This window comes from Oncorhynchus keta, chromosome 10 (assembly GCF_023373465.1).
Source record: "Oncorhynchus keta strain PuntledgeMale-10-30-2019 chromosome 10, Oket_V2, whole genome shotgun sequence".
NCBI classification, from domain to species: Eukaryota; Metazoa; Chordata; class Actinopteri; order Salmoniformes; family Salmonidae; genus Oncorhynchus; species Oncorhynchus keta.
Genome location: NC_068430.1, coordinates 19,406,065 through 19,428,879, shown reverse-complemented (window position 1 = coordinate 19,428,879; position 22,815 = coordinate 19,406,065).

Here is a 22,815-nt window from a genome sequence, read left to right as displayed (position 1 = left end):
AGAAACTGGTGCATGATGATTGTCACGTGTGCTCCCTCTCTGGCCTCTAGGTCACCAGGCTGCTTGTTATGGAGCACACCTGTCACCATCGTTACGCACACCTGCGCGTCATCACTCACCTGGACTCCATCAGCTTTCTGATTACCTTCCCTATATATGTCACTCCCGTTGGTTCCTTCCCCAGGTGTTATTGTTTCTGTTCCAGTGTTTAGTCTGTTTGCTTTTCTTGTTTTGTTTTATGTTGCATTTATTAAAACACTCACTCTCTGAACTTGCTTCCCGACTCTCAGCGCACATCGTTACAATGATATTCATCAACGTGATCATGTCAGCGTTATTAAACAAGCAGGATTGTGAGGTGTATATCACGGTAACCCCTTCAACCCCTGAACACTGCGGCCCTATCCCTCTGAATACCAGTCTACTACAGCATCTAGAGGATTAGAGAGACATGCTAAAGTGTGAGAAAGGCCGTAGGTGTTCTAGTTCACTAGTCTTCCTGTTTCACTATCTGAGGGAGTCCTTATGGCTTATATAAGATTTAGTATTTATTTTAAAGAGTATAATGTGTGCAGAGAGAAAAGGGGAAAAGTACAAAGTTCCAAGTTTCAAGGTTAATTAGTTGTATGTACAGGATGTACATGGAACACCGTCCGCCGAAATACTTACTTGCAGATTCCTTCTCGACAATGCAACAACAATAAGAAATAATAAAAGGTAAGAACACGAACATAAAGTAAATGGCTCTGCAGAATAGATGAACATTTTAGCGTAAGTATAATACAGGAAGGCACAAGTGAAGGGAAATGTGCTGTATGTAAACATGGACGCACACCATGGGGTTTAGAGAGAAGGGGATTGAGTGCTATATGTATATTACAGTATACAGTATACATGCATTGGTAAAGAAAGGCGTTTTAACAGCACAGAAAACCCATTATGCTCTCTTTTATTTTCCTGTAAACATTATTAAAGTGATTAGTGTTCCATTATTAAAGTGGCCAGTGATTTCAAGTCTATGTATATAATGCAGCAGCCTTTAATGTGCTAGTGATGGCTATTAAGCATGAGAGATTGGCTACTTATTGTACCTCACTTAATCACAGACTGCACTGGTAGAATTGGCTTCTCTTTCATATATTTTTTTCTCACAATTTATATCTTGTCTCATCACTGCCCAACAGGCTCAGGAGAGGCGAAGGTCAAGTCATGCATCTTCCGAAACCCGCCTGCTTTACCTCAACTGACGACTGAGTTCATCCTGCAGGTGCCCGGCCCGCCACAAGGAGTCGCTAGAGTGCGAAGAGCCAAGTAAAGCCCCACCGGGCAAACCCTCCCCTAACCCGGACGACGCTATGGGACTCCCGGTCGTGGCCGGTTGTGACACAGCCTGGGATCGAACCCAGGTCTGTAGTGACGCTTCAGGCGATGCAGTGCCATAGGCCGCTGCACCACTCGGGAGGCACGAATATTCTGGGTTTTATCCACATTTATCCACATTTATCCACAGTCCCATCCCAGAAGGTGTAAAATTTAGTGTTCTTAAAAATAGGTCAAAGCTGGAGGAAGATTTGGAAACAGGATAGCAGTTTTCCGCTGGGATGAGAGGCGTACATAAACCGTTTGTTTTATAGTTATGGTAATGCAGTCATTTGAATGAATACATCCCAGTCTAATCCTGGATGTTCACAGAGTAATTCCAATATAAACAAAGCGGTGTGTAGTAACTACTGGCATGGAGGGGCACCATAACACCTCCATAGAGCTACACTGTGGGTATTTAGGAGACTGGTGCAGGACAATCAGGCATGACAAAACCACTCTTACAGTGCCTTCAGAAAGTATTTATACCACTTGACCTTTTTCCCATTTTGTTAGGTTACAGCCTTATTCTAAAATATATTAAATAGTTGTTTTCCCTCATCAGTCTACACAGAATACTCCATAGTGACAAAGCAAATTATTTGTTAAATGTTTGCTAATTTATAAAAATAAAAAACTGAAGTATCACATTTACATACAGTACCAGTCAAAAGTTTGGACACACCTACTCATTCCAGGGGTTTTCTTTATTTCTACTATTTTCTACATTGTAGAATAATAGTGAAGACATCAAAACTATCAAACAACACATATGGAATCACGTTGTAACCAATAAAGTGTTAAACAAATCTAAATATATTTTATATTTCAATTTCTTAAAAGTAGCCACCCTTTGCCTTGATGACAGCTTGGCATTCTGTCATCTATCATCATGAGGTAGTCACCTGGAATGCATTTCAATTAACAGGCGTGCCTTGCTAAATGTTAATTTGTGGAATTTCTTACCTTCTTAATGTGTTTGAGCCAATCAGTTGTGTTGTGATAAGGTAGGGGTGGTATACAGAATATAGCCCTATTTGGTAAAAGACCAAGTCCATATTATAGCTAGAGCAGCTCAAATAAGCAAAGGGAAACAACAGTCCATCATTACTTTAAGACATGAAGGTCAGTCAATGCAGAACATTTCAAGAACTTTGAACGTTTCTTTATGTACAGTTGCAAAAACCATCAAAGCGCTATGATGAAACAGGAAAGGAAGACCCAGAGTTACCTCTGCTGAAGAGGTTAAGTTCATTAGAGTTACTATCCTCGGAAATTGCAGCCCAAATAAATGCTTCACAGAGTTCAAGTAAAAGACACATCTCAACATCAACTGTTCAGAGGAGACTGTGAATCAGGCCTTCATGGCCGAATTTCTGAAAAGAAACCACGACTAAAGGACACCAATAATAAGAAGAGACTTGCTTGGGCCAAGTAACACGAGCAATGGACATTAGATCAGTGGAAATCTGTCCTTTGGTCTGATGATTCCAAATGTGCCATTTTTGGTTCCAACCGCGGTTGGAATCTTTGTTAGATGCATAGTAGGTGAACAGATGATCTCCGCATGTGTGATTCACAACATGAAGCATGGAGGAGGAGGTGGTGTGGGGGTGCTTTGCTGGTGACACTGTTGTTGGTTTACTTAGAATTCAAGGCACACTTAACCAGCATGGCTACCACAGCATTCTGCAGCGATACGCCATCCCTTCTGGGGTTTTTTTTTTGCTTAGTGAGACTATCATTTGTTTTTCAACAGGACAATGACCAAACACTCCTCCAGGTTGTATAAGCGCAAATGGTGGCTACTTTGAAGAATCTAAAATATAAATAAATGTTTCCATTGTGTTATTTCACAGTGTTTATGTCTTCACTATTATTCTACAATGTAGATAATAGTAAAAATAAAGAAAGACCCCTGAATGAGTAGGTGTGTCCAAACATTTGACTAGTACTGTAAGTATTCAGACCATTTACTCAGTACTATGTTAGAGGATCTTTGGCAGCAATTACAGCCTTCAGTCTTCTTGGGTATGACCCTACAGGCTTGGCACACCTGTATTTGGGGAGTTTCTCCCATTCTTCTCTGCAGACCCTCTCAAGCTCTGTCAGACTCCTTGGGAAACCAGTCAGGATCAAGGGAAAGATGAACAGAGAAAAGTTAAGAGAGATCCTTGATGAAAACCTGCTCCCGAGTGTTCAAGTTCTCAGACAGGGGCGACGGTTCACCTTCCAATTGGACAACTACCCTAAGCACACAGCCAAGACAACGCAGGAGTGGCTTCGGGAATTCTCCTTCAGTGGCCCAGGGTCTGAATACTGTATAGGATAGTGATGATTGAATTACAGTTTCTCAACAAATTTATACTCAACGTACCCTAAAACCCAATGGGCCAATAGTTTACATGTGCAAAAAGGAAGGAGGACATTTTGGAAAATAGCCTATTATTCCTATTTCCTGTCTGGATTGTAAATGTTTTATGTTTTTATTGTATTTTTAAATCTGTTTATCGTTATTTATATGTTTGCCTATGTAGAGCTTTGAGATAACACTGTAATAAAAAGTGCTATACAAATTACATGTATTATTATTAATAACCCTTTTGAAATAAAGAGACAGAGAAATCCCTCAATGTTTCCCACTGACATTAAACCAATAGCTCGGCTGTGTTTAGACGTTCCCATCCAGACATGGCTTCATAACCTACTTATGGGCCTTCGTTTTGGGAACATTTAACATGATGCAACAAGAATTCAAGTGTAGAGAATAAGGCTGTTTGTTATTTATAATCAGAAACTATTCCACATCACGTAACTTAAGAAGCACACACTTAATGTGTTGTGAAATCTGCTGTGAATGTGCTGTCGTGTTTTAAAATTTGTATAGCTGGCTTAATTTTGCTGGACCCCAGGAAGAGTAGCTGCTGCCTTGGCAGGAACTAATGGGGAACAATAATAAATACAAAATACAAAACATTTGTTTAGTTCCACCTGAACTTTTTCTTCACCACAACAGCTGGCTGGGTTTGGGAACACATATTCCAAGAAGAAATTAACCAGACCACATTGAATTTCAGCCAAAATAGGTAGTAGTAGTACCAGGTAAAATGTCCAGCAGTGCACTATAGAGAGGGGTTCGTTGCAGGATAATTTAATATAGACGGAAACAAGGCAATGGTTTGTGTAAATAACATTAGGAGCAAATGGGAAACAAGCCCTCTAATTGCCCATTAGGAAAAAAACAGACTGAGGTCATTGTTATTGCTATCCCTTGTGGGGAGCTAGGGACTATCACGCTAGACATTTTTTAAGCTGCAACTCGAGTGATGTAAATTTAGACTGAGTTCAAAGTGCACTTGTTATCTGTATCATCTGGCAGATATACAGTGCATTCAGAAAAGTATTCAGACCACTTGACTTTTCAACATTTGGAGGTAAATACCTGCCCTGCTCCCCTGACAGTCTTCACTTGCCAAAGCTCTCACTTGCGGGACCAGATGGGAGTGGAGACAGTGGCTTTGGTCATATACTCAGGATGAGTGCAAAAACAAACTCAGTTCCACAGCTCAGGAGAACTCACCCTGTCCTTATCCTGAAAAGGCCTTCCTTTCTCAGCTAGGGATTTCAAACGCTTACAAAACAAAAAACAAATGCAAGGATGGTGATGCAGGTGATGATAAGGAGAAACAGGAAGAAGGAGGCGGACGAGGCAGAGGATAATGAACAATAAGCTTTGATAAAAGTGTGAGGTTTAGGGTGGAAAAGACATATCAACCACAGGCGGCTGGTGACACCTTAATGACACCTGTACATTTCTGGGGGGAATGGCCCTAGCCCTCACCCTCAGATCCAACAGGTCCCAGACGTGATCAATTGTATTGAGATCCGGACTCTTCTCTAGCCATAGCAGAACACTGACATTCCTGTCTTGCAGGAAATCACGCACAGAACGAGCAGTACGGCTGGTGGCATTGTTATGCTGGAGGGTGATGTCAGGATGAGCCTGCAGGAAGTGTACCACATGAGGGAGGAGGATGTCTTCCCTGTAACGCCCAGCATTGAGATTACCTGCAATGACAACAAGCTCAGTCCAATGATGCTGTGACACACCGCCCCAGACTATGATGGACCCTCAACCTCCACCTCTAAATCGATCCTACTCCAGAGTACAGGCCTCGGTGTAACGCTCCTTCCTTCGACGATAATTGCGAATCCGACCAACACCCCTGGTGAGACAAAACCGTGACTCGTCAGTGAAGAGCACTTTTGCCAGTCCTGTCTGGTCCAGCGACGATGGATTTGTGCCCATAGGCGACGTTGTTGCCGGTGATGTCTGGCGAGGACCTGCCTTGTTACAGGCCTACAAGCCCTCAGTCCAGCCTCTTTCAGCCAAATGCAGACAGTCTGAGCACTGATGGAGGGATTGTGCGTTCCTGGTGTAACTCAGGGATATGTTGTTGCCATCCTGTACCTGTCCCACAGGTGTGATGTTCGGATGCTCCGATCCTGTGCAGGTGTTGTTACACATGGTCTGCCTCTGTGTGGACGATCAGCTGTCCGTCCTGTCTCCCTGTAGCGCTGTCTTAGGCGTCTCACGGTACGGACATTGCAATTTACTGCACTGGCCACATCTGCAGTCCTCATGCCTCCTTGAAGCATGCCTAAGGCATGTTCACGCAGATGAGCAAGGACCCTGGGCATCTTTCTTTTGGTGTTTTTCAGAGTCAGTAGAAAGGCCTCTTTGGTGTCTCAACTTTTCATACCTCTGACCTTAATTGCCTACAGTCTGTAAGCTGTTAGTGTCTTAACGACCGTTCCACAGGTGCATCTTCATTAATTGTTTATGGTTCATTGAACAATCATGGGAAACAGTGTTTTAACCCTTTACAATGAAGATCTGTGAGGTGAGGATTTTTATGAATTATCTTTGAAAGACAGGGTCCTGAAAAAGGGACGTTTCTTTGGTTTGCTGAGGTTATATGTGTTGAAAAAGACTGGCATTTGCAAATGAAAATCCAATGTAATTCGCTGCTAAATTTGAACAAATATTTCTAAGTAAGAACTTAAAAATGTGACATTCAAATTATCGTTATTATGTTGGGCTGACATGCTAGATCTAGTTCTGAATGTCAATTGTGCTTGGAACAGTTCAACGGACATCATCTTGATCTTTCTCTTCCATGCGGCAGGTAAGTACCAAATTATAACTTGGAATGTAGTTTGGATCTCTCTACACATATTTTCTCCGAAATGTCAAAAATATTTGCGGAAAACGTTAAATAGTATTCTTCAAGTACGAAAAGCATTTAGCTAGCTATATTGCCAGAGTACTTTATATATTTTCACATTGCTAGCTATTTAATGGCCGTGATGTCTGTATAGTTAGCTAGTGGGGTTTTGTAATTTTTGTGTATGTTTTATATGAACCAAAATAGCTATGTAACATATTAGCCTCCTAGTTTACCAAAAAATGCATTGTCAGCTATCATTACAGTAGAACTGAACACATGTACCTCTGCAATTTAATGTTTGCCTGCTAGGAAAGCTACCCAGGCAGAGACAGGTAAGAACAATACGTAGCTAGCTTGCTAACTACACTTAGCTGTCTAGCTACACCTGTCCTTGCAGAAACCTTCTTATTCGTCACGTATTCACAACATGTTGACCATGTGCAGTAATTATCTAGTCAATAATCTAACAGCCAAACTAGCTAAATTAAATAACTGGGTTGGCTAGTAAGATATATAACAAGCAGCTCTTCCAAGTCAGCTTGGATTGCGATGTTTCCGTTTTTTTAGTTAGCTAGCTATCTAAAACTGAAGTCATTCAAGTTTTATTTTCCTGACGTCATAGATTTTAATACAACTCCTCTTCTTTAGGTATAGGTATGCACGTATTGAGACGTTCCTGAGTACTGGACATACCATATTTTCCAGAACACATTGACAAGGTATGTCAATATATTCAAATGTCTGTGTGTTTTCATTGTAACTCACATTAGTTAGGAAAAACTCGGATGGAATCCTATGGATTCCAGAAATGTAAACAGAATACACGGTACCCCTCGGACAGGATACACAGGATATTTTTATTACAGTAACCCAACATTAGTGTGAATAATAGGTATTTGATATATACTGTATTTTTAAATCAACCAAATGGATTGAACATGTTAGACAATAAAAAATTAACACGGAACTCCAGAAAATAAAACAGCATTTTGGGAAGGATTTCATAGGGTTTTATTAGTGTTTTACTCAATACGTTGTCGCCCAGAAAGGCATTGACAATGTGTGTCTTCCTTATTTTAGAATGAAATAGCAAATGGGATGTGTAAGTAATAGTATGTTTAAGCTTTTGTAGTGCTTATGTATACACAAAAAAACTATTGATTTTATCTTAATTGCGGTGGGATCGTCCGACATGTATAAATATAAGATCTTCAGTTTTGCTGCATTCAAGTACAAACCACAACATTGTGAGTGCCAAAATGGCAAAGACCTCATATTGAAGACAAGATGTCGTTCAGGCCCCAATTACAAGAAAGATGGCCAGCCATGTTTGAGCCCAATCAGGTACAAAATACTGCTGAATGAAAATAGTCAATGCAGGTAAAACATTTTATATTGATTTAAATATTTTGTGTTGCCTTGACCTAATGTTCTAATCTACAATGAAATATGCATTGAAGATTAGTCTGAACATTCTCACTCTGCACATGCTTTGGGAGGGGTTTCCCAATAGCATTCTGGCTCTCAGATCATCTTTTGTCCTTATCGGTTCAGAAGACGGTCGGTCGGTCGGTCGGTCGGTAGGTAGGTAGGTAGGTAGGTTAAGGAAGAGCTCAGAAGAATTACAACTGTTGCTCGAGTCCACCTTTATCCAGAAGCTGGATGAATATAGACCAGAAGTATTGGACTTGTTTAAGTCAATAGGAGGTGCTATAAAGGCGGACATGCAGAAAATCATTGAAGTTCTGTGTGGGGTATGCACGGTAACACCTTCAGAATAGTATATAGGTTGTACTGTATGTATTTAGTTGTCTGTATTAAATGCAAGTATTTGTGCAACACCATCCAGGAAAGAAGAGACAGTGTGATCCGTGGCCTGGTCATATACCTCGGTGAGAGGGTTGAAGACCTTATCACAGAATACAAGGTAAAGGTTTTTATTTTGTATCCTTATTTATCTCTAAATGAGGTATCTTCCTTTGTTTCCCTCTATCTCCTCTCAAGTTGCACAGTTAATGTAATAGCCTAGCAGTGTCTCCTGACCCCTCCTGTCTCAGCCTCCAGTATTTATGCTGCAGTAGTTTATGTGTCGGGGGGCTAGGGTCAGTTTGTTATACCTGGAGTACTTCTCCTGTCTACTTCTCCTGTCTTATCCGGTGTCCTTTGTGAATTTAAGTATGCTCTCTCTAATTCTCTCTTTCTCTCTGTCTTGCTGTCCCCAGTCCACCTGGCCGTGCTGCTGCTCCAGTTTCAACTGTTCTGCCTGCGGCTATGGAATCTTGACCTGTTCACCGGACGTGCTACCTGTCCCAGACCTATTATTTGACCATGCTGGTCATTTATGAACATTTGAACATCTTGGCCATATTCTGTTATTAACTCCACCCGGCACAACCAGAAGAGGACTGGCCACCCCTCATAGCCTGGATCCTCTCTCGGTTTCTTCCTAGGTTTGGGCCTTTCTAGGGAGTTCTTCCTTGCCAATGTGCTTAAACACCTGCATTGCTTGCTGTTTGGGGTTTTAGGCTGGGTTTCTGTACAGCACTTTGAGGTATCAGCTGATGTATGAAGGGCTATATATAAATACATTTGATTTGACTAGTCTGTTATTTCTTAATTTTTTCACTCAGGATGCTGACGACACCATGATCCGAGAGGACCTCATTCAGCATGTGATGAAGGTGTTTACTGTGAAGGATCTGCACCAGAATATAGAGCATGGGATCTGCACCAGAATATAGAGCATGGGATCTGCATCGAAGGAGCAGAGGTCCTGGCTGGTATTCCCAGTGTAACACAGTCATGTACGTTGCTTATGGGCCTCATCTATGGCTTAAATCTAAGGTACCCCAAAGAACTGAAATATACCTTTGAGGTCTTCCAAAAAGTATTCTTGGAACTTGATGATCTCAGGACCTCCCCACGGGTCCAAGCTCTAAAGATGAAGTTACTTGTTTTCAGAGATATCTAAAGATATCTATGGGAACTCTCAAAGGGCTACTCACGAACTGTGGTCTAAAACTTGTTCAAGTAAGCTTGTCAATTGTCAAGAGACATTGTCAATTCCTGTTTAAAACACAGCTTTGTTTTAAAACTTACTCCATATGCACAATTAGATTTCTGAGATTATTTGTAGTCAGGTTCAAGCTATCGGGATGTAACGTCACCTAAGGAGGCAAGGTGGAGTTATACCCAGAATGCTTATATCTGTCAAAATAATATGTCCATATGGGCTTCACTAGTACAAATGGAGTCAGGTTTAAGGGACAATTTGGCATATATTTTGTAACAATATGTTCAATGTATGTTTTGAAAACCCATGTTTTGATTAATCTACAACAGTTTGAATGAGGTTGTATTTGAGCTAAAATTCATACTGTGCTTTGTGTAAAGTCTATTAAGACAAATCGTTAATTTACTTTTCTGTTAAAATATTGCTTTGTTGTTACGGGGCACATAGACCACCAGAGAATTCTTGCCAAACTGTACAAGATGTGAGGTCAAAGTGCTAATCCCAAACTATCACCTAAATGTTATGCAGTTGTGAAGATCTGAAATGATTTGTAATTAAACTTACAATATTAGTTATGTAACTGATGACATTAAGTATATCAAACTTAGAACATTAGTTCTATGATTTGAAGGACTTAAGCAGATCAAGCAATAGCATGGTATTCTTTCACTGCAATAGCGACTATAAATTGGACAGTACAGTTAGATTAAAAAGAATTTAAGCTTTCTGACAATATCAGATATGTCTATGTCCTGTGGAAATGTTATTTTTACTTACAGCTCAATGCTAATTGCATTAGCCTATGTTTGCTCAACCGTCCCGGGGAAGGGACACCGATCCCAATGAAGTTTTAATATACAGTGCCTTGCGAAAGTATTCGGCCCCCTTGAACTTTGCGACCTTTTGCCACATTTCAGGCTTCAAACATAAAGATATAAAAATGTATTTTTTTGTGAAGAATCAACAACAATTGGGACACAATCATGAAGTGGAACGACATTTATTGGATATTTCAAACTTTTTTAACAAATCAAAAACTCAAAAATTGGGCGTGCAAAATTATTACATGTCACTCCTATACCACTATGCCCAACATGTTACACTCCATAGGTTGCAAAAAAAAATGTTTTAAGTGATGTAACTTGTATTATTATTATAGGGCTGTGAAACCCATAGCCAAATGTCTTCCGACTGAGAATTTCTCACTGGAAATTGCTGCTGAAATTGAACATAGCTTAGCTTCGGTTAGGGTTTTTTTATTTGATTTATTTCACTTTTATTTAACCAGGTAGGCTAGTTGAGAACAAGTTCTCATTTGCAACTGCAACCTGGCCAAGATAAAGCATAGCAGTGTGAACAGACAACACAGAGTTACACATGGAGTAAACAATTAACAAGTCAATAACACAGTAGAAAAAAAGGGGAGTCTATATACAATGTGTGCAAAAGGCATGAGGAGGTAGGCGAATAATTACAATATTGCAGATTAACACTGGAGTGATAAATGATCAGATGGTCATGTACAGGTAGAGATATTGGTGTGCAAAAGAGCAGAAAAGTAAATAAATAAAAACTGTGGGGATGAGGTAGGTGAAAATGGGTGGGCTATTTACCAATAGATTATGTACAGCTGCAGCGATCGGTTAGCTGATCAGATAGCTGATGTTTGAAGTTGGTGAGGGAGATAAAAGTCTCCAACTTCAGCGATTTTTGCAATTCGTTCCAGTCACAGGCAGCAGAGTACTGGAACGAAAGGCGGCCAAATGAGGTGTTGGCTTTAGGGATGATCAGTGAGATACACCTGCTGGAGTCAGTGGGTCTGGCCACGAATATGTAGCGAGGGCCAGCCGACTAGAGCATACAAGTCGCAGTGGTGGGTAGTATAAGGTGCTTTAGTGACAAAACGGATGGCACTGTGATAATCTGCATCCAGTTTGCTGAGTAGAGTGTTGGAAGCGATTTTGTAGATGACATCGCCGAAGTCGAGGATCGGTAGGATAGTCAGTTTTACTAGGGTAAGCTTGGCAGCGTGAGTGAAGGAGGCTTTGTTGCGGAATAGAAAGCTGATTCTTGATTTGATTTTCGATCAAGGGTATTTAATTAATTGGAGACTCTCCTATAACACTATTCCCAACATCTTATAAATAACCCCATTTGAAGCTGAGATACTTGTATCATTATTACAGGGCTGTGAAACCCATAGCCACGTCTTTAGATTGAGCATTCCTCACTATTTATTTACGGAGAGCAATTTCCATTTCATAACAAATAGTGTCCAGTCTGACAAACCTCGTAAAATTAGACATAGCCTTCTATAAAATGTACTATGAAAGTAATGGTGTAACGTAAACAAAAAGCGGAGCCTTGTATTAAATGCATTATGAAGAAAATTGTATAATGTAGGCTCCATGAGATATAAAATGCATTATGAATAAAATCATGTAGGCCTACTGTTGCCTTTCTGACCAGTGCACCATTATCTCAAAGTATTAAGTGAAAACAAGCATTGAAGACAGTATTGGCATTAATAAAATAAAAAAACTATATAAGGCATCATTATATTATCATTATTTTGGTGACAACCTGGTTGATTAACAATATTGTGTTGTTAGCGAGTTTGTTTTTTAAATAAATGATTTTGGGACACAAAAATAATGCAGTGTAGAACACCATTGCCCATTGTGTATCGCTCTAATAATTTAAAAAAAGATTGTACCGAAGTTTGCCCCCCCCAATTATTTTATTTTCCTATGAATTAAGTCACACCAGACCTTGTGCCATTTCCTATGAATTATGTCACACAAAATTGTGTCTTTCACAGGAATTAAAATTAAGCCACGCAAAAGTGCATAAAAATGCACAAAATAGTTTTTGTACATACAGTATTTGCAAGAATTGAGTGTGAGATTGACGCATTTTGAACATTTTAAACATTAAATACATGCTCATGAACTTTGGCGACTAGTAAGTCTTTTTTTAACCTCCTGCTTTGAGCTGGATGTGTCAATGCGTAGTTTATATATGCATAATCTATGAGCAGAATGACTATCTTACCTCAATTAGACATGAAATCCCTAGTTTGAAAGCGACTGTTTTCTGGAAGCTGTGCGGCACCATTTCCTCCACATGGGTCAGCCCCTGAGCAAATTCAAGTTCTAGCAAATGAGCTTCATCCTCTCGCCATTTGAGTGGCAGCTAGCAAGGTGACGTGGCGCGCATATCTGCACATATGTGAAGTAGTATACCATTTTCGGGGAACACTTTTGGCTCTTGATGCAAATTTCAGAACTACTGGCTAAAAAATATACCAAAGCATCGGAGAATCCCTTTAATTAACAGCACATTACGTTGTGCCTTTACATCCTGTCATATTCAGTGTCAGCCTTTGGGTCCCTGTGAACTCTTCACCTGCCCTGGGGTCTGTGTGCTGCTGTCTCATGGCTTCTCTTCACTAGGCCATAATGGTGTTGCGGTAGCGTTGCGTGGGTGTGGAAATGGTTTGCGGTTTGTCCAGCTAGTGTCTCCGGACCAGCCATGTCTTTGTCCTGGTGTGTTATGCTTCATACAGAAGACTTTTATGATCACATAATGTACTCTTCAGTGCAGACAGTGGAGACCAGACTCAAGTGAATCACACACAGTATTCTTTCATATACATATCTGGAGATTTTCCAGACTGGAACTATGTTACAATCATGTCATGCTTCGACATGACAACCTAGAAAGTACATAGGGCCTTGTTGTAAGAAAAATATCCATCACAACTTTTAATCTCTGAAACAGAACCAAACCACAAGAAAGGTACGGCTTTGACATAACACAAGGTTTTTACAAAGTAGTGCAGTTCCTTACTCCCACTCAATCTGGTCTGTACAAATCTGCTCCAATTCGTTGCCGTGCATGGTCTGTTTAATGTAACAACACAAAACCATATGGCATGCTCACCAAACCATGGCATCTGTAGTGGATTCAAACTGTTCAGACTTCAGATGTTAAATTGTGAGTGGGTGCAATAAAACTAATTAAGATGAATTTTTTATTTTTTATTTCCACTTTACGTGTGATATGACTTTCACACAGTAGAGAGGAGGAGTGAGAGAGAGCGAGAGAGAGAGAGAGAGAGAGGTAGTGGAGGCATGAAACACTGCATTTGTGTACTCCGACGCAAAGGGAAGAGGTGTGGTTGTAATTAGCCAAGATGAAGTACATAATCTTACCACTACTAAATGTGACCAAATACATCACCATTTGTTACCATCTCCGCTATCTCAACTCCACATATTTGTAGTTACTTGAATCTGCTGAATTGGCATAATTTAGATTCAGCACTAACTTTTGGGGTTATGGAGGTGAACATACAAAAGCAGACAGAAAAGTAAATCATCTGAAATATTCTTTGGAGATATGTATCCATAATGATACAGTAGCTGACCAAATTGACCAAAAATCTAAAACAAACAAGAACAATCTGTATTTATGGATGGATTGCACATTCGGTAAGCAAACATTTCAGTAAGATTATATTACATGATAAAAGTTATCAAAGCCAGAGCCTTTCAATTTTTATTTTCCAATTATAGGTTCAGACTTGTGGGTTCGCTCTCAGGCAAATTGAGTACTGCTGTAATCCAATAGACTCACATTACTCCTGGGCATAAAATACAAAATTCACAGTAAGCTCCTTTTAGCAAGCTACTTATAAAATTATATTTATTAATTTGAGCTTGATATAAAAACTTGCTCTTACATTCCACTTCAGTGTAGGTTAATATACCTACTGTATATCAGCACATTCATATGTAACAAAACAGATTGTTTTTTTCATAGTTCAAATCAAATCATATTGCATTGGTCACAAACACACGGTTAGCAGATGTTAATGCGAGTGCAGGGAAATGCTTGTGCCTCTAGTCCCGACTTTGCAGTAATAAGTAATCTAACAAATTCACAACGACTACCTTAAACACACAAATGTAAAGGGATGAATAAGAATATGTACATAAATATATGGATGAGCGACGGCCGTGTGGCATAGGCAAGATGCGGTAGATGTTATAGAGTACAGTATATACATATGAGATGAGTAATGTAGGATAGATATCTAGACATTAATAAAGTGACTAGTGATACCTTTATTAAATAAATAAATTACATTTATTAAAGTGGCCAGAGATTTGAGTCTGTATGTTGGCAGCAGCCACTCTATGTTAGTGATGGTTGTTTGACAGTTTGATAGCCTTGAGATAGGCATTGAACAGGCAGTGGCTCGGGTGGTTGTTGTTCTTGATGATCTTTTTGGCATTCCTGTGACATCGGGTGCTGTAGGTGTCCTGGAGGGCAGGTAGTTTGTCCCCGGTGATGTGTTGTGCAGACCTCACTACCCTCTGGAGAGCCTTGCGGTTGTGGGCAGAACAGTTGCCGAACTAGGCGGTGATACAGCTCGACAGGATGCTCTCGATTGTGCATCTGTAAAAGTTTGTGAGTGTTTTCGGTGACAAGCCAAATTTCTTCAGCCTCCTGAAGTTGTAGAGGCGCTGTTGCGCCTGCCTCACCACACTGTCTGTGTGGGTGGACCATTTCAGTATGTCCGTGATGTGTATGCAGAGGAACTTAAAACTTTCCACCTTCTCCACTACTGTCCCGTTAATGTGGATGGGGGAGTGTTCCCTTTGCTGTTTCCTGATGTCCACGATCATCTCCTTTGTTTTGTTGATGTTGAGTGAGAGGTTATTTTCCTGACACCACACTCAGAGTGCCCTCACCTCCTCCCTGTAGGCCATATCGTCCTTGTTGGTAATCAAGCCTACCACTGTAGTGTTGTCTGAAAACTTGAGGATTGAGTTGGATGTGTGCATGGCAATGTAGTCATTGGTGAACAGGGAGTACAGGAGAGGGCTGAGAATGCACCCTTGTGGGGATCCAGTGTTGAGGATCAGCGGGGTGGAGATTTCCTACCCTCACAACCCGGGGGCAGCCCGTCAGAAAGTCCAGGACCCAGTTGCACAGGGAGGGGTCGAGACCCAGGGTCTCAAGCTTAATGATGAGTTTGGAGGGTACTATGGTGTTAAATGCTGATCTGTAGTCAATGAACAGCATTCTCACATAGGTATTCCTCTTGTCCAGTTGAGATAGGGCGGTGTGCAGTGTGACGGCGATTGAGTCGTCTGTGGACCTATTGGGGCGGTAAGAAAATTGGAATGGGTATTGGGTATCAGGTAGGGTGGAGGTGATATGATCCTTGACTAGTCTCTCAAAGCACTTCATAATTACATAATTACATAATAATTACTGAGTGCTTCGGGGCGATAGTCATTTAGTTCAGTTACCTTAGATTTCTTGGGAACAGGATCAACGGTGGCTCTCTTGAAACATGTGGGCACAGCAGACTGGGATAGGATTGATTGAATATGTCGGTAAACACACCAGCCAAATGGTCTGCGCATGCTCTGAGGACATGGCTAGGGATAACGTCTGGGCCAGCAGCCTTGCAAGGGTTAACACGTTTAAATGTTTTACTCACGTTGGCCACGGTGAATTAGAGCTCACAGGCTTAGGTAGCGGGCCATGTCAGTGGCACTGTATTGTCCTCAAAACAAGAAAAGAAGTTGTTTAATTTGTCTGGGAGTAAGACGTCGATGTCCTCAACGTTGTTGTTTTTCTTTTTGTAATCTGTGATTGACTGTAGACCCTGCCACATATACTCAGCAAAAATTATCTTCATTGTAAAGGGTTTAAACACTGTTTCCCATGCTTGTTCAATGAACCATAAACAATTAATGAACATGCACCTGTGGAACGGTTGTTATGACATTAACAGCGTACAGACGGTAGGCAATTAAGATCACAGTTATGAAAACTTAGGTCAATAAAGAGGCCTTTCTACTGACTCTGAAAAACTGCCAAGGGTCTCTGCTCATCTGCATGAACATGCCTTAGGCATGCTGCAAGGAGGCATGAGGACTGCAGATTTGGCCAGGGCAATAAATTGCAATGTCCGTACTGTGAGACGCGTAAGACAGCGATACAGGGAGACAGGATGGACAGCTGATCGTCCTCGCAGTGTCAGACCAAGTATAACGACACCTTTTTTTAAATGATTTATTACAAGAAAACACAAGGAAGGGGTAACATTAAAGTATTAGAACATGAAGGACAAACAATACAGCATCAAGACACTTTAAAACGTATCAGTCTTTCCGTAACAGAGTCATCCTTATGTGTGCATGTGTAGTGATATAAAATATATGTCATAGTTTCATTTTTCATGATCACAATCTTGTGAAACCCGAACCCTCCAAGATCCCCCACAGTTCCCCAATAGTTGTCCCTCAACCATTCGAGACCCCTCCCACAGCTCCCCCCAGGAAGAAAAATAAAAAATCAAATTAATTCCATTCCCCACCCCAAGATCCCCCAATGCACCAACAACCAAGAGAATGAACCCCCACCCAAAGATCCCCCCAATGCACCAACAACCAAGAGAATGAACCCCCACCCCAAGATCCCCCCAATGCACCAACAACCAAGAGAATGAACCCCCACCCCAAGATCCCCCCCAATGCACCAACAAGCAAGAGAATGAACCCCCACCCCAAGATCCCCCCAATGCACCAACAACCAAGAGAATGAACCCCCACCCCAAGATCCCCCAATGCACCAACAACCAAGAGAATGAACCCCCACCCCAAGACCCCCCAATGCACCAACAACCAAGAGAATGAACCCCCACCCCAAGATCCCCCCAATGCACCAACAACCAAGAGAATGAACCCCCACCCCAAGATCCCCCCAATGCACCAACAACCAAGAGAATGAACCCCCACCCCAAGATCCCCCCAATGCACCAACAACCAAGAGAATGAACCCCACCCCAAATCCCCCTATGCACCAACAACCAAGAGAATGAACCCCTACCCCAAGATGGCCCCCTATGCACCAACAACCAAGAGAATGAACCCCCACCCCAAGATCCCCCTATGCACCAACAACCAAGAGAATGAACCCCCACCCCAAGATGCCCCCCTATGCACCAACAACCAAGAGAATGAACCCCCACCCCAAGATGGCCCCCCTATGCACCAACAACCAAGAGAATGAACCCCCACCCCAAGATGGCCCCCCTATGCACCAACAACCAAGAGAATGAACCCCCACCCCAAGATGGCCCACCTATGCACCACAACCAAGAGAATGAACCCCCACCCCAAGATCCCCCTATGCACCAACAACCAAGAGAATGAACCCCCACCCCAAGATCCCCCCTATGCACCAACAACCAAGAGAATGAACCCCCACCCCAAGATCCCCCCAATTCACCAACAACCAAGAGAATGAACCCCCACCCCAAGATCCCCCTATGCACCAACAACCAAGAGAATGAACCCCACCCCAAGATCCCCCAATGCACCAACAACCAAGAGAATGAACCCCCACCCCAAGATCCCCCTATGCACCAACAACCAAGAGAATGAACCCCCGCCCCAAGCCACCCCCAATTCACCAACAACCAAGAGAATGAACCCCCACCCCAAGATCCCCCCTATGCACCAACAACCAAGAGAATGAACCCCCACCCCAAGATCCCCCCAATGCACCAACAACCAAGAGAATGAACCCCCACCCCAAGATGGCCCCCCTATGCACCAACAACCAAGAGAATGAATTAAAGAGAAAAATGGAAAAGACAGAAGAAAACAGCAAACAACATTGAAAATAAATAAATAATAATATTACATTTAAAACAAAGGACATTAAGTACAACTAAAATCATAACAGCAATGCCAACTGTATATGTTTGTGTGCATGTCTGGCACTACTACATGTTGTATGTGTGTGTTCTTGTATGTGTTTATTTGAATGAGAGTGTGTATATGTATATGCATGTGTACAAACACCTGCACGGCATCAGCCTCAGGCAAACCGGCATTAGTTGTAAAAACACTGCCATTCAAATGTGTTCCCCTTTATCTTTTGACCATCATTCTATCTCTCACAGCATCTCCACTCCCACTTGTCTCCAATTCCACATCCCAACCCTCACCTTCCCTCCGCTCATCCCATCTCTCTCTGCTGGCCACCCACTTCGTGTTTCTAAGCAACACATATCTTTCAACTATGCTGTGATGCTTAACGTACAATTTCAATCTATCTAATCGAATAAAATATACAGATTGAGTGTTGAAGATAAATACTTTTACTATGAGTATTAGTAATTGACTGGCCCGGTTTCTCCAGATCTCCTAACAGTACTATTTCTAGGGTCAATTTTAGATCAATGCTATGCATTTTCAGCCATTCATGAACCTGAGACCAGAAACCGGCTACCTGAGGGCAATACCAAAATAAATGGTCTATTGATTCTGTATCCTCACAACAAAATCTGCAGAGCTTCGATGATTTTACACCCCAAATATTCAACATTTTGGTGGTGGCAAGAATTCTATATAATAATTTTAGCTGAAAAGCACTAAGTCTTGAATCTTGCTTTGCTTTATATATAAACTCATACACCCTTTAACATGGAATCGGTACATCAAAAATCTCTTCCCAACTATTTTGCAATCTGTATGGCACATTTGTCAACATCCTGGTCCTAAATGAAACTGGTATACTTTAGTTATAGTTATGCTATTTTTATTCCTCCACCAGTTTTGATCAACTAAACATAGACAAGATCAAAAAACAAGAAATTGGGGAAAAAGGGCTACCTAAATATGATCCCCAATCAGAGACAACGATATACAGCTGTCTCTGATTGGGATCCATATCAAGCCAACATAGAAATACAAAAACCCTAGAAGAACAAAACTAACCCTAGATGAACAAAACTAACCCTTAGATGAACAAAACTAGAATATTCACTCTAGTCACACCCTGAACTAACCAAAATATAAAGAAAAAACAGAGATATCTAAGGTCAGGGAGTGACAGCGTCATAAGTAAGTGAGTACACTGAGATATGACTAAGGAGTTAATCAGGGCAATTTTTCCATAAATAGACCTCTCCATTGTTGCAGGATCTTGTCTATTTTTACAAGTTTTCTATTGAAATTCATTGTGGAGAGCTTATTTATATCTTTTGTGATATGAATACCGAGTATGTCTACTTCACCATCAGCCCATTTTATAGGTAAGCTGCAGGGTAATGTAAAACGTGTATTTTTTAAGGATATTGTACACATAATTAGGTTTTCGTCCAGAGAGCACAGAAAAGTTATCTAGATCTTTAATGAGACATTGCAGGGATCTAGCTTGCGGACTTAACATAAAACTTGAGTCACCTGCATAGATGAACACCTTTGTTTTTAGGCCTTGGATTTCTAATCCTCTAATGTTGTTATTGGATCTGATGGTTATGGTGATGAAAAGTATAACGTATAACGACATCGGCACAGGATCGGTACATCCGAACATCATACCTGCGGGACAGGTACAGGGTGGCAACAACAACTGCCCGAGTTACACCAGGATAGCACAATCCCTCAAACTGTCCGCAATAGGCTGTGAGAGGCTGGACTGAGGACTTGTTGGCCTGTTGTAAGGCAGGTCCTCACCAGACATCACCGGCAACAACGTTGCCTATGGGCACAAACCCACCGTCACTAGACCAGACAGGACTGGCAAAAAGTGCTCTTCACTGACGAGTCACGGTTTTGTCTCACCATGGGTGATGTCGGATTTGTGTTTATCATCGAAGGAATGAGTGTTACACTGAGGCCTGTGCTCTGGAGCAGGATCGATTTGGAGGTGGAGGGTCCATCATGGTCTGGGGCGGGTTGTCACAGCATCATCGGACTGAGCTTGTTGCCATTGCAGGCAATCTGAATGCTGTGTGTTACAGGGAAGACATCCTCCTCCCTCATGTGGTACCCTTCCTGCAGGCTCATCCTGACATGACTCTCCAGCATGACAATGCCACCAGCCTTACTGCTCATTCTCTGCGTGATTTCCTGCAAGACATGAATGTCAGGGTTCTGTCATGGCCAGCAAAAGCTCGGATCTCAATCCCATTGAACACGCCTGGGACCTGTTGGATCGGAGGGTGAGGGCTCGGGCCATTCCCCCCAGAAATGTTCAGAAACTTGCAGGTGCCTTGGTGGAAGAGTGGGGTAACATCTCACAGCAATAACTGACCAATCTGGTGCAGTCCATGAGGAGGAAATGCACTGCAGTACTCAATGCAGCTGGTGGCCACACCAGATACTTACTGTTTCTTTTGACTTTGATCCCCCCTTTGTTCAGGTACACATTATTCCATTTATGTTAGTCACATGTCTGTGGAACTTGCTCATTGTATGTCTCAGTTGTTGAATCTTGTTATGTTCATACAAATATTTGCAGTTGAATTCTACTGTCTCTATACTGACGCTTTGCTTGTTTGATTGCCTTTAGGAGGGAATAGCAACACTGTTTATATTTCATGTTTCCAGTCGCCTTGCCATGATTAAAAGCGGTGGTTCGCGCTTTCAGTTTTGTGCGAATGCTGCCATCAATCCACGGTTTCTGGTTATGGAAGGTTTTAATAGTCACAGTGGGTACAACATCACCGATGCTCTTGCTAGTAAAATTGCTCACGAGTCAGCGTATACATCAATGTTGTTGTCTGAGGCTATCTGGAACATATCCCAGTCCACATGATTGAAGCAATCTTTTGCCGTGTACAACAAAAATGATTTAGCACTATGAACCAGGACATTAGTGTTCTTTCAAAAATGTACTTTTTTAAATTATATGCTGTTGGCATAATTGAAAGCATGGTGAAGGGGGAATGGTTCTTGACAGGAATTGGACAAAATTCCTTTTTAAAGTTTGAAGCATCACTGAAATGCCATAGAATCCTTTGCATCAAAAATGTTATTTTTAATTCCTAAAATGATGCCTCTCTTCTCGCCAATCCTTTAATATCTAAACCTAAAATCTCAATTAATTTCTAAGAAATTAAGAAAGAGAGCGGAAAAATAAAACGTCTCCAAACGTAATGCTCTTCAATGCGGACGGCTCCTTCAACTAGTGTTGGAAATTTGCCAATTGTATGACTGTATATTTTCCCAACTGATTTAATCTGCTTGCATATGCTGAAACCACTTCAGCATTAAGCCGAGGAGGACAAGCATGAAAAACTGGGCGTCCCCGCAGTCAAAGCGTCATCCTCAACCTTCTGGATTCGTACCAGCACAAACTGAACATGGCCACTGTTGCTTAGCAATGGATAATCAACTAGACAAAACAGACACACATTCATTAGGGACATGTTTGAGACATATACAGGCCTATCAGCCATTTATTGTAGGATGATTCACAAAGAAACTGCATTATAATCTTTACATTGTAAATGTTTGCTCAATATTGGAACTTTTTTGTGGGCTGGACAAAGCAAAAGCAGCACGTTATCCTACAGTCTTTATCAGTCGTTCTCAAACTGTGGGGAGCGCGAGGGGTCGGTACGGGGGGGGGCAGAGTGCCTGGGGCCCCCCCTGGGGACTGTTTTGGTTTTTGCCCTAGCACTACATAACTGATTTAAATAATCAAAGCTTGATGATGACTTGGTTATTTAAATTAGCTGTGTAGTGCAAGGGCAAAAAAATAAACGTGCGCCCAGGAGGGGTCCCACGACCGAGTTTGGGAAACCCTGCCTTACAGAACTCTAGAAATGTCCAGTTCAATTAGCCCATAGGTATTGTTGCAATTTTTTGTCACTCAAATATCACATGAATACACATTAGACATGGCTAAATCTATAGAATTGCAAGAAAATTAGCTTTAAAACGGCAAAATGTTCTTTGCACCCCATGACAAAATGTGTAGAATTGGAGGAAATAAGTTTTAAAACCTGTAAAATTCTCTCCCAAATGCTGAAAGGGTGCCCAGAGTAAGAAAGTTTGGTAACCCCTGCTCAATATGACACTCAAACTTGAGCATACCGAATCAACTGCACAACCCATGGCACACCTTCAGTGCTTTCAAACAAATAGACTTCCACAGAGGACAATTCATGAAGAGTGCACTTCTATATATCCCCTTTATATCCCCTTTCAGTGCATTAGAGGATTCTAATCAGGAGAATGAGACTGTTGAGATCCCCTTGAGTGTCTGCCAGACCCGCCCAAGGTTTTCCAAGCTAACCGGGCTGGTGAGAGGACTATCCCTCTGACCCAACAGATTGTAAACTATCCCAACCACACGTGTGGAGCTCAACAGCAGTGCAGAAAT